Consider the following 12,862-nt stretch of genomic DNA (forward strand, 5'->3'; position numbering starts at 1 on the left):
TTTTTTATATTTTTTGAAAGATAACATTGAAATGGATGGGATTCTGTAATATTTCAATCATTTATTATTAATAATTGCTGCTGTAAAACATATTGATAATCATCCCTGGTGTGCAAGAGACCATGGGAAATAAAACTATTTAGTCCTTGGGTGATAACTATGTTTTTAGATTTTTTTATGATTTTTTGAAAGATAACATTGAAATGGATGGGATTCTGTAATATTTCAATAATTTATTATTAATAATTGCTGCTGTAAAACATATTGATAATCATCCCTGGTGTGCAGGAGACCATGGGAAATAAATCTATTTAGTCCTTGGGTGATAACTATGTTATTAGAATTTTTTATGATTTTTTGAAAGATAACATTGAAATGGATGGGATTCTGTAATATTTCAATAATTTATTATTAATAATTGCTGCTGTAAAACATATTGATAATCATCCCTGGTGTGCAGGAGACCATGGGAAATAAAACTATTTAGTCCTTGGGTGATAACTATGTTTTTTGATTTTTTTATGATTTTTTGAAAGATAACATTTAAATGGATGGGATTCTGTAATATTTCAATAATTTATTATTAATAATTGCTGCTGTAAAACATATTGATAATGATCCCTGGTGTGCAAGAGACCATGGGGCACATTAATATTTAGTCCTTGGGTGATAACTATGTTTTTTGAATTTTTTATTTTTTTTTGAAAGATAACATTGAAATGGATGGGATTCTGTAATATTTCAATAATTTATTATTAATAATTGCTGCTGTAAAACATATTGATAATCATCCCTGGTGTGCAGGAGACCATGGGAAATAAATCTATTTAGTCCTTGGGTGATAACTATGTTATTAGAATTTTTTATGATTTTTTGAAAGATAACATTGAAATGGATGGGATTCTGTAATATTTCAATAATTTATTATTAATAATTGCTGCTGTAAAACATATTGATAATCATCCCTGGTGTGCAGGAGACCATGGGAAATAAAACTATTTAGTCCTTGGGTGATAACTATGTTTTTTGATTTTTTTATGATTTTTTGAAAGATAACATTTAAATGGATGGGATTCTGTAATATTTCAATAATTTATTATTAATAATTGCTGCTGTAAAACATATTGATAATGATCCCTGGTGTGCAAGAGACCATGGGGCACATTAATATTTAGTCCTTGGGTGATAACTATGTTTTTTGAATTTTTTATTTTTTTTTGAAAGATAACATTGAAATGGATGGGATTCTGTAATATTTCAATAATTTATTATTAATAATTGCTGCTGTAAAACATATTGATAATCATCCCTGGTGTGCAAGAGACCATGGGGCACATTAATATTTAGTCCTTGGGTGATAACTATGTTTTTTTAAATTTTTTATATTTTTTGAAAGATAACATTGAAATGGATGGGATTCTGTAATATTTCAATCATTTATTATTAATAATTGCTGCTGTAAAACATATTGATAATCATCCCTGGTGTGCAAGAGACCATGGGAAATAAAACTATTTAGTCCTTGGGTGATAACTATGTTTTTAGATTTTTTTATGATTTTTTGAAAGATAACATTGAAATGGATGGGATTCTGTAATATTTCAATAATTTATTATTAATAATTGCTGCTGTAAAACATATTGATAATGATCCCTGGTGTGCAAGAGACCATGGGGCACATTAATATTTAGTCCTTGGGTGATAACTATGTTTTTTGAATTTTTTAATATTTTTTGAAAGATAACATTGAAATGGATGGGATTCTGTAATATTTCAATAATTTATTATTAATAATTGCTGCTGTAAAACATATTGATAATGATCCCTGGTGTGCAAGAGACCATGGGGCACATTAATATTTAGTCCTTGGGTGATAACTATGTTTTTTGAATTTTTTAATATTTTTTGAAAGATAACATTGAAATGGATGGGATTCTGTAATATTTCAATAATTTATTATTAATAATTGCTGCTGTAAAACATATTGATAATCATCCCTGGTGTGCATGAGACCATGGGAAATAAAACTATTTAGTCCTTGGGTGATAACTATGTTTTTTGATTTTTTTATAATTTTTTGAAAGATAACATGGAAATGGATGGGATTCTGTAATATTTCAATACTTTATTATTAATAATTGCTGCTGTAAAACATATTGATAATGATCCCTGGTGTGCAAGAGACCATGGGGCACATTAATATTTAGTCCTTGGGTGATAACTATGTTTTTTGAATTTTTTAATTTTTTTTGAAAGATAACATTGAAATGGATGGGATTCTGTAATATTTCAATAATTTATTATTAATAATTGCTGCTGTAAAACATATTGATAATCATCCCTGGTGTGCAGGAGACTATGGGGCACATTACTATTTAGTCCTTGGGTGATAACTATGTTTTTAGATTTTTTTATGATTTTTCGAAAGATTCCTTGAAATGGATGGGATTCTGTAATATTTCAATACTTTATTAATAATAATTGCTGCTGTAAAACATATTTATAATGATCCCTGGTGTGCAGGAGACACTTGGGCACATTCATATTTAGTCCTTGGGTGATAACTATGTTTTTTGATTTTTTTATGATTTTTCGAAAAATAACATTGAAATGGATGGGATTCTGTAATATTTTCATAATTTATTATTAATAATTGCTGCTGTAAAACATATCGATAATCATCCCTGGTGTGCAGGAGACACTTGGGCACATTAATATATAGTTGTTGAATGATAACTATAATTTTTAATGATGTTTCGAAAGATTACATGTAAATGGATGGGATTCTGTAATATTTCAATAATTTATTATTATTAATCGGTACCGTAAAATATATTGGTAATAATCACATATTGTAAAGGACACACATTGGCACAATAACATTTAGTTGCTGGTTGATAACTTTGTTTTTAGATTTTCCCAAAAATTACATTGAACTGTTATATTTCAATATTTTATTATTAATAATTTGTGCAGTAAAACATTTTGGTAATAATCACAGACGAGAACATTAGACACAAACAATGTTTTTAGATTTTTTTAGATAGAGTTTTATTACATTTTTACATGTATATATTGAAGTGGTTGGGATTTACGATTTCATTGAACGCACCATCAGTTCGCCTAACCGTAAAAGGCCACGTAGTTGCGCAGCAATTTTTGAAGCACGGCTAGTGCGACCGTCTCTCTCTGAAGTGCGGCCAGCGTGACCGCAGTAATTTTAGGGTGGTGCCAGGTTGTTGGGTGAAGGATACGGAGGTTCCACCAAGGCTGGAGATGGAGTTGATGTTTCCCAACAGACCTCCACTACTGGAGGTGGTGGTGTTTCCTAACAGACCTCCACTACTACTGGTGGTGGTGTTGGTGTTTCCTAACAGACCTCCACTACTACTGGAGGTGGTGGTGTTTCCTAACAGACCTCCACTACTACTGGTGGTGTTGGTGTTTCCTAACAGACCTCCACTACTGGAGGTGGTGGTGTTTCCTAACAGACCTCCACTACTGGAGGTGGTGGTGTTTCCTAACAGACCTCCACTACTGGTGGTGTTGGTGTTTCCTAACAAACCTCCTCCACTACTACTGGTGGTGTTGGTGTTTCCTAACAAACCTCCACTACTACTGGAGGTGGTGGTGTTTCCTAACAGACCTCCACTACTGGAGGTGGTGTTGGTGTTTCCTAACAAACCTCCACAACTGGTGGTGGTGTTGTTTCCTAACAGACCTCCACTACTACTGGTGGTGTTGGTGTTTCCTAACAGACCTCCACTACTGGAGGTGGTGGTGGTGTTTCCTAACAGACCTCCTCCACTACTACTGGTGGTGGTGGTGTTTCCTAACAGACCTCCACTACTACTGGTGGTGTTGGTGTTTCCTAGCAGACCTCCACTACTACTGGTGGTGTTGGTGTTTCCTAACAGACCTCCACTACTACTGGTGGTGTTGGTGTTTCCTAACAGACCTCCACTACTACTGGTGGTGTTGGTGTTTCCTAACAGACCTCCACTACTGGAGGTGGTGGTGGTGTTTCCTAACAGACCTCCACAACTGGTGGTGGTGGTGTTTCCTAACAAACCTCCACAACTGGTAGTGGTGGTGGTGGTGGTGTTGTTGTTGTTTCCTAACAGACCTCCACTACTGGTGTTATTGGTGTTTCCAAACAGACCTCCACTACTGGTACCAAAGACTGAAAATATACAATAACACATAATACTACATTACTGGTACACAATAGTACACAATACTTCACAACTGGTGCACAATAACAAACAGTAATCAACCACTGGCACTAGTAGAAACTTCACAGGTTTTAAGTGTCTGTGCAAGCTCCATCGTTTTTGTTATTTCCATAAAAGAAAGGGATGAAGAAGAAAGGGGGAAGAGAGGGAAAGAGATCAATAAAAACAAACACATTATCTACATATTTACCTGAGTAAGACATAAAGGTGAGTGAGCATAGCAGCAGATACATACTGTACATGATATATGGATGTTAGTTAAAGGGATATTTCACTTTCAAACATGTTTGGGGTTAACATCTACTCAGGCTTTTTTGAGCCCCCCGGACAGTTTTTCAGTTGCTTGATTCAGTATTTACTTATTTATTTTATCAGACACGCCCCCTTCCATATACAAACCTATTGTAACTTCAAACTCTATTCTAACCATGATAGATTCATCGAAAACACCCAACTTTGGTTCTGGTGACTCATACAGCCCTCCTAATACGTGAGGTTGCCCTGTTTTTTTCGATTACTGTTTATCATTTTGTATATTTTTTTATTGTATTGAATTATTTTTCATTTTCCAAAAGAATTAAAAAGATGAATGAAAAAAGGAATTGAAAAATGCATTAGAAGGACAATATCAATCACCAGAACCAAGGACTTGTTTTTTCAATAAAAACAAACAAATAAAATGTATGAAAAATGTAATTGAAAAAACATGGCCCCCTCAAGTATTTCAAGGACAATATCAGTCATCAGAACCAAGGACGTCTCACGCCTCCTCACAGGCACCAAAAAACGCGATCATATTTCCCCAGTCCAGGCCTCACTCCACTGGCTCCCTGTCAAATTTAGAATTGATTTTAGATTTTTAATAACTGCTTTTAAATCCCTCAATGGGATGGCCCCCTCTTATTTAGCGGAGCTTGTTGAACACCACAACCCTCCTAGAGCCCTAAGGTCAACTCACCTCTCTCTAATGATTCCCACAGTAACCGCCAAACTGAGAACCAGGGGTGACCGTGCTTTCGCCGTGGTTGCCCCCAGGCTCTGGAATGATCTTCCCCTTTTTATCAGATCCGCCCAGTCCATTGAGGTTTTTAAGTCCCTACTCAAGACTTACTTTTTTGACCTGGCCTTTATCCAAAATTGAGTCTTAACTTTGATTTGTTGTAATTGTTCATGATTTCATTGTATTTTGACTGTAATGTGTACAGTTTTGTTTTCTTGACCTGTACAGCACTTTGGTCGGCGACAGTCGTTTTTAAGTGTGCTATATAAATAAAGTTTGATTTGATTTGATTTGAAGGACGGGTGTTTTCAATGAATCTAACATGGTTGAAATGGAGTTTGAAGTTACAATGGATTTTATAGGAAAGGGGTGTGTCATCATATCTAAATGCTGAATCAAGCAACTTAAAAACTGCCTGGGGTGCTCTCAAAAGCCCATAGACGTTAGAATGACCCCAAACATGTTTGAAAGTGAAATATCCCTATCCCACTTAAACCCACTATACTTTGATTGTACATTATTTGCCTATTTTCGCCAAATGTTTGCCATTTTTCTCTGAATGTTTGTCTATTTTTGTCTATTATGACATGCCCGGAATAGGGGCGCTAAGATAGTTTGGTTTAAATCCTTTGGCGGTTTTACCGCCCACATGCCCACGTGTGTAGTGTATGTAAAAAACATGGATATTAATCTCACCTCTCTCTGATATCTCTGGCCATGTTGTCCTCAGGATCTTGTTTAGTTTGTCTTTCAGACCAGACACAGCATCACTCACACCCGTGAAGGAACGAGGATGGACAACAATACTGAGTAAGACAGGAGATCCACTGGAACTGTTGAGAGACTGGTAACTCTGGACAGAGAAAAGCAGAGACAGGGATGGAAGAATAGAATACGAGATCAATAGATTAGCGCTTTGATTAAAACTGGTATTCTTGTTTTCTCAGCTAGTTAATACACAAAGAACAGACCTAAGGTCAATAATATGGGTCTGAATGTGTCTTGTGACCTTTTGTTTCATGTCAATTGCTCAGCTGTGCTGTAGAGAAAAATATTTAATACATTTTTCAAAACAAATCTTCATGATTAGTCAATTTATCAGAAAAGACATGATGTTGGAAGGGTGAAAGCTGTCTGTGGAACCTGAATGAAATAGATGATGTCATCAGTGTTGGACAGCTCCTCCAGCTCAGCATGTCTCCTCTCCAGCTTAGCTATCTCCTCCTCCAGCTGCCTCAGGAGTCCCTCAGCCTGAGCCACTGCAGTCTTCTCCTGGTCCAAGATCAGTTTTTTAACCTCACTGCACCTTCTCATAATGGAGACCATCATCTCAGAGAAGATCTTTACACTGGCCTCGACAGCTTCTTTTGCAGAAGTCTAGTTAACACAGCAAGACACGCGCGCATGCACGCACGCACGCACACACACACACACACACACACACACACACACACACACACACACACACACACACACACACACACACACACACACACAGTATTATATCTGTTTAATTTTTCAAAAAAACTAATTGGCTGAATCCAAGGTGTAGCTAGGAGGGGAACAAGAGGCGCACCACCTATGCAGAAACTCATTGGCAGGACATCGGAGCTATAGCCACACTGTAGTCCCTGATGCTAGACAGGAGGGAGTGGAGGGCTGGTCCCGTGTTGGCTAGTTCACACTCTTACATCGCATTGCATAGTTTATTCTTGTGTTGTGTCATCTGAAAATATTGTATCCATGCTAATAATTCCTGAAGCACATAGCTAGCCTTATTTTATAGGTTGCTGCTATGCCTACTTTTGTTGCAATCCAGTCAATAGCAGTCATTCAGTCTCATTTAGCATCACCATCTTATCTCTATCCACAGTAAATAACACAATATCAGGGCCAAGCTAGTAATATATCAGCTCACCTTCAGGATCTCTATGGCCTGTCTCAGGTCTGTCAGTTCTTTCTTTCTCTCCTGGATCTTCAGGTGGGCATTTTGCTGACTCAACACCAGCTGTTTCTGCAATAAATGAACATTGGAAGAGACTGTTTGGTTTCCACATCAGTCCCCTATGTTTTTCGTTGTAGATCAAGGTATAAGTCGGGCTGAGATTTATCTTTGGGTTTATACAGAAGGCAATCAACTAATGAATTAATTTACCCCAATAAAGGACAACCTGATTTCCTTCTACTTTAATCTTTGAAACATGAACTAATATCTTGTCAAACAAGTGATTGCGGTCCTACCTGTTTTCTGCAGCTGGCACGGTGCTGTGACCCTTATGTTCATCCATGATGCACAGATAGCAGATACACTGCTGGTCTGTGCGACAGTACACATCCATCAGCCTGTTATGACTGGAGCACATCTTCTCCTGCAGTCGGGCCGTGGCCGGGACCAGCTTGTGCTTCTTCAGCGCAGGAACATTGTGGTGAGGCTGGAGGTGAGTCTCACAGTAAGAAACCAGACACACCAGACAAGACATAAGGGCTTTGTGGCATGTGGTTCCAGTGCAGAAATCACAGACCACATCTGCTGGGTCGGCGTGGACCGGAGCAGCAGAGGGAGAACACTGCTGACCTTCTGGATTCCTCACTTTCTCCACAATCTGGAAGTCAAAAGTAATGGAGAGGATGTCACTCACTGATGACAAAGAAACAACAGGTTGACTCTGCTAGGAGCCTAGGACCATAGGAATGTTATCTGAGCACTGTGGCTCTGAGCTTAGAACTCCATACTGTCGATTGTTCTGTTCTTGTATTGTACAGTGCTTTGCAAAGGCATTGGCATGACACTTAATACTCATACTTCAATCAGTATGTTTAAACAGTACATTTTAAAATCCAGAATTTGTTAATTAGTAAGTGCGCTTTACTTTGATGAAGGAGTGTTAGTAGCTCTGAAATGTGTCAGTTGCGTGCCGTTACATTTTCTTGGGGGGGGGGGGGGGTTCCAGGATGTAGGTTGTGATTTCTATACTTCAAAAGAGTAGTTTACATGAACAGAAAATAAATGCTGCAGCATTCAGTAAGTTACCACTATTACCACCACCAATACCATCTTGCTCACCACCAATAGGCTACTGTCTTGCTCATTTTAATTCCTCACCTCAGCCATCATATTGTTCTTCTTCAGAACGGGCCTGGGACTGAAGCTCTCTCTGCACTCAGGACAGCAGTAGTCTCTGTTCTGGTCCCAGTAACCCTCAATACAGCTTCTACAGTAGCTGTGACCACAAGGTAGAGTCACTGGCTCCTTTAAAAGGTCTAGGCAGATAGAACAGCAGAACTGATCTCGGTCCAGAATAACTCCTTGCTGTTGTTCTGCCATTTTACTGATCACACCGCTCTCACACCACTCAAACACTGACAATGAGTTTCGTTTTCTCTGAAAAGACCAAGAAAGTTGTTTGTCTTACTAAATAAAGTACATCAATCAATCAATCATAGAATTTAAGTGAAACAATTTAAGTCCCCCATGGGGAATATTGGCCCAAATTAAGTTTGATTTCACATTCAGGTGTAAAATAATTGTAGGCTATTTGTTGCTTGCTTCATAAACAAATGCTCTTAATTTGTTCATTAATGTATAAGCACAACTTCTTTTCTCCACATAAATATTCCATACAGAACAATGATGACATACAGTATCTCCCATCTTCTCAGATATGTATATGAATTGAATGAATGAATTTGGTGATAAAAAAGAAATCTGCATGAATGTTCAAACAAGTTTTAGTTTATTTGTGTATATGCAATTCTGCAACGGCAGGAAAAACACAGCTGTAAGCTCAATTTTGAGAAATTATACATTTTATATTTTAGAAACAGAATAGGGGCTATAGTCTGGAAGCATATATGTTTTCCCATGCTCTCTTTTCTTTTTTCCATACTCCATACTTGCGCAGGAACCCTGTAAAAGTAGTGAAGCTAAACTAAAGTAATGAAAATATACTATTTGCTATGGACAAATAGGGCTTCTGCTAATTCAATATTGTCAATATGATACATTTAATTTTAATTTCATTATATATATGCAAAAAAAGATTATTCGTATGATTATATTCCTATCTAAAAAAATATGCTCGACCAAATGGTTGAATTGCCATTTAGTGGTAAAGGCAGATCTAAAATAATAAATGAACCATTTTGATGATCTGAGTGATGAAGAAGAAGATGACCAAACAGATGATGCTGATCAACTCTCACAAGCAGAAGAGACTGGGGAACATATGCCTTCCCCTGTTTAGATACACCCTTGACCTGTGCATCTCAAATTCCTGGCTGGTCAACAAGTGGGATTGTGTTCTACTGAATGGGAAACGAATGTCTCTCAAACGGTTCCGACTGGCAGTTGCCCTCTGTTTGAAGCAAGTCAACATGCAAGCATTCATAGTTGGTTAGCCATCATCTTGCTCTCCACTACAGGTACCATTTCAGAAGAAACGCTACACAAGACCGTCACAACCATGGGGTTATGTTGACCAATACACACATTAGTATTAAATGGGAGCTTGAAATGTACAAAATTATGGCCATCGAAATTTAAGTACCAAAGTATAAGGTAAATGGCACTTTTATACAAAGCGTTTTACATACATTGTGCATTACATTCAGTGTTTTGAGGAGTGGCCACCCTGGAAGTCACAATGGTCAACAGACCCTCTTTAGCCTTGGCTTCTTCAAAAATGTCTTTGAATTTGTTGGCCATCTCCTGCAACTTGAATCTCACAGCCAGTTGCTCTACTTTGAGCACTCCTTCAGCAAAGTCTATGGTGCCCCAGATGGGACCGTACCTATGTTCCCCAGGTTCTATGTTCCCCAGGTTCTATGTTCCCCTCCCCCCCCAAAAAAGGTTCAATGTTCCCCGGGTTCTATGTTCCCCGCTCAACCAAAAAAGGGTTCTATGTTCCCCACTCATCCAAAAAAAGGTTCTATGTTCCCCACTCAACCAAAAAAGGTTCTAAAAAAGGTGCTATGTTCCCCACTCAACCAAAAAAAGGTTCTATGTTCCCCGCTCACCCAAAAATGCAGGAAATGGTGAGACATTTAAAAAGGTTTAAATACATGTATTTATACCCATTAGTTATTTGTAATTTTTCAGTTTTTAAAGTGTCAAAATATCATGTTTTGAAAACTTCTTTGACATGACTCAAAATCTATTTAGGGGTGTCACGATACATTAATTTCACAGTACATATGATACGATACACGATATTGGGCTCACGATATCGATACGATATCATTATCATTTTTACTATCATCAACATTGGCCATCATCTTCAGTTTCAAAGTGCTTAATTTATAAAGAATATAAAAAAAGTTACTAGAAAAAGTGCTCCTCAGAGCACAGGTCTACGCCAGGTCAGGTACGTTATTGTGGCCTCCTGGTGGCGGTATAATAGGCCAATGTGAAAAGGGTGCCATTTCTTCCTAGGCCTTTCACGGCAATCGGACACTGCATTTATGATTTGTGGCATTTTGTTCCAAAAATGTGTTTTGCTAAATTAGACCTGCTGGTGGCGCTATAACAGGCCAATGTGAAATGGGTGGCATTTCTTCCTCGGCCTAGTGGGAATGTGCGTGTGAAATTTCATGGAAATTGCAAGCTGCGTTCATGATTCGAGGCATTTTGTTCAAAACGGACCAATCCTGCAAACTTTGGAAGCCAACCTTAGCCAATCAGGATGGAATATGGGAAATCCGACAGATCCGGGTTGATCATGACTACAGAGATACTGTGTACCGATTTGCATGACGTTTAGATAAAATCTGTAGGAGTAATGTCAAAAAATGGGTTTTGCACAAATCGGCCTCCTGGTGGCGCTATAACAGGCCCATGTGAAAAATTTGGGGCAGAGGTTCTGAATTGGTATCGAGGGAGTGTGTGTGCACAGTTTCGCAGCGAGCGGGCCAATGGTGCCGGAGATTAGCTGGTAACACACGGACAGGACACACACACGGACGGACGGACGGACGGACGGACGGACGGACGGACGGACGGACAGACAGACAGGGGGTAAAACATACTCTCTCGCCATGCCTTTCCATATGACCATGATCACATGGTCATATCATATGACCATGATACTGACCATGATACTGACATGATACTGACATGTTACTGACCATGATACTGACATGATACTGACATGATACCTCATGTTTAACCTCATGTTTAACCGCAATACAATCAGGGCCACAGAGATCTGCCTTCTACTGGAGGGCTGTCAGCCGTATCATTTACATGGGCTAGACCGTGTACATCTTTGATTTTGCCAAATTTGATAGGCATATCTTCCATTTTTTACTGGAATTTCTTCAATTTTAGTGTAGTTCTGGTGTTGTTTTGCTTTTGTTGTTGTTGTTGTTGTTGTTGTTGTTGTTGTTAATGATGCATGTTTTTTTATTGGCTATATCCCCCAACCCCCTTGCCTTTTTGACAGGCATTTCCTCTTGTCTGACAAGGTTTTTTTTCCCCCCTACATTTTGGTGTAGGCCTTCTATGGTGTTTATATGATGTTAAAAAAGTTGATACTGTCATGATATTGGCATGATACTGACATGATACTGACCATGATACTGACCATGATACTGACCATGATACTACCATGATACTACCATGATACTGACATGATATTGACATGATACTGACCATGATACTAACATGATACTGACCATGATACTGACCATGATACTGACCATGATACTACCATGATACTATCATGATACTGACATGATATTGACATGATACTGACCATGATACTGACCACGACACTGACCATGCTACTAACATGATACTGACCATGATACTGACCATGATACTGACCATGATACTACCATGATACTACCATGATACTGACATGATATTGACATGATACTGACCATGATACTGACCATGATACTGACCATGATACTAACATGATACTGACCATGATACTACCATGATACTACCATGATACTGACATGATATTGACATGGTACTGACATGATACTGACATGGTACTGACCATGATACTACCATGATACTACCATGATACTGACATGATATTGACATGATACTGACATGATACTGACATGGTACTGACCATGATACTGACATGATACTGATATTGACATGATACTGACCATGATACTGACCATGATACTGACCATGATACTAACATGATACTGACCATGATACTACCATGATACTACCATGATACTGACATGATATTGACATGGTACTGACATGATACTGACATGGTACTGACCATGATACTACCATGATACTACCATGATACTGACATGATATTGACATGATACTGACATGATATTGACATGATACTGACCATGATACTGACCATGATACTGACCATGATACTAACATGATACTGACCATGATACTACCATGATACTACCATGATACTGACATGATATTGACATGGTACTGACATGATACTGACATGGTACTGACCATGATACTACCATGATACTACCATGATACTGACATGATATTGACATGATACTGACATGATACTGACATGGTACTGACCATGATACTGACCATGATACTAACATGATACTGACACTTGCCATGAAACTGAGCATGATGCTGACCATGACACTGACCATGATACTGATACTGATTATA

Source organism: Gymnoscopelus braueri (genome assembly GCF_963280865.1).
Source record: "Gymnoscopelus braueri genome assembly, chromosome: 16".
In the NCBI taxonomy this organism is placed as follows: Eukaryota; Metazoa; Chordata; class Actinopteri; order Myctophiformes; family Myctophidae; genus Gymnoscopelus; species Gymnoscopelus braueri.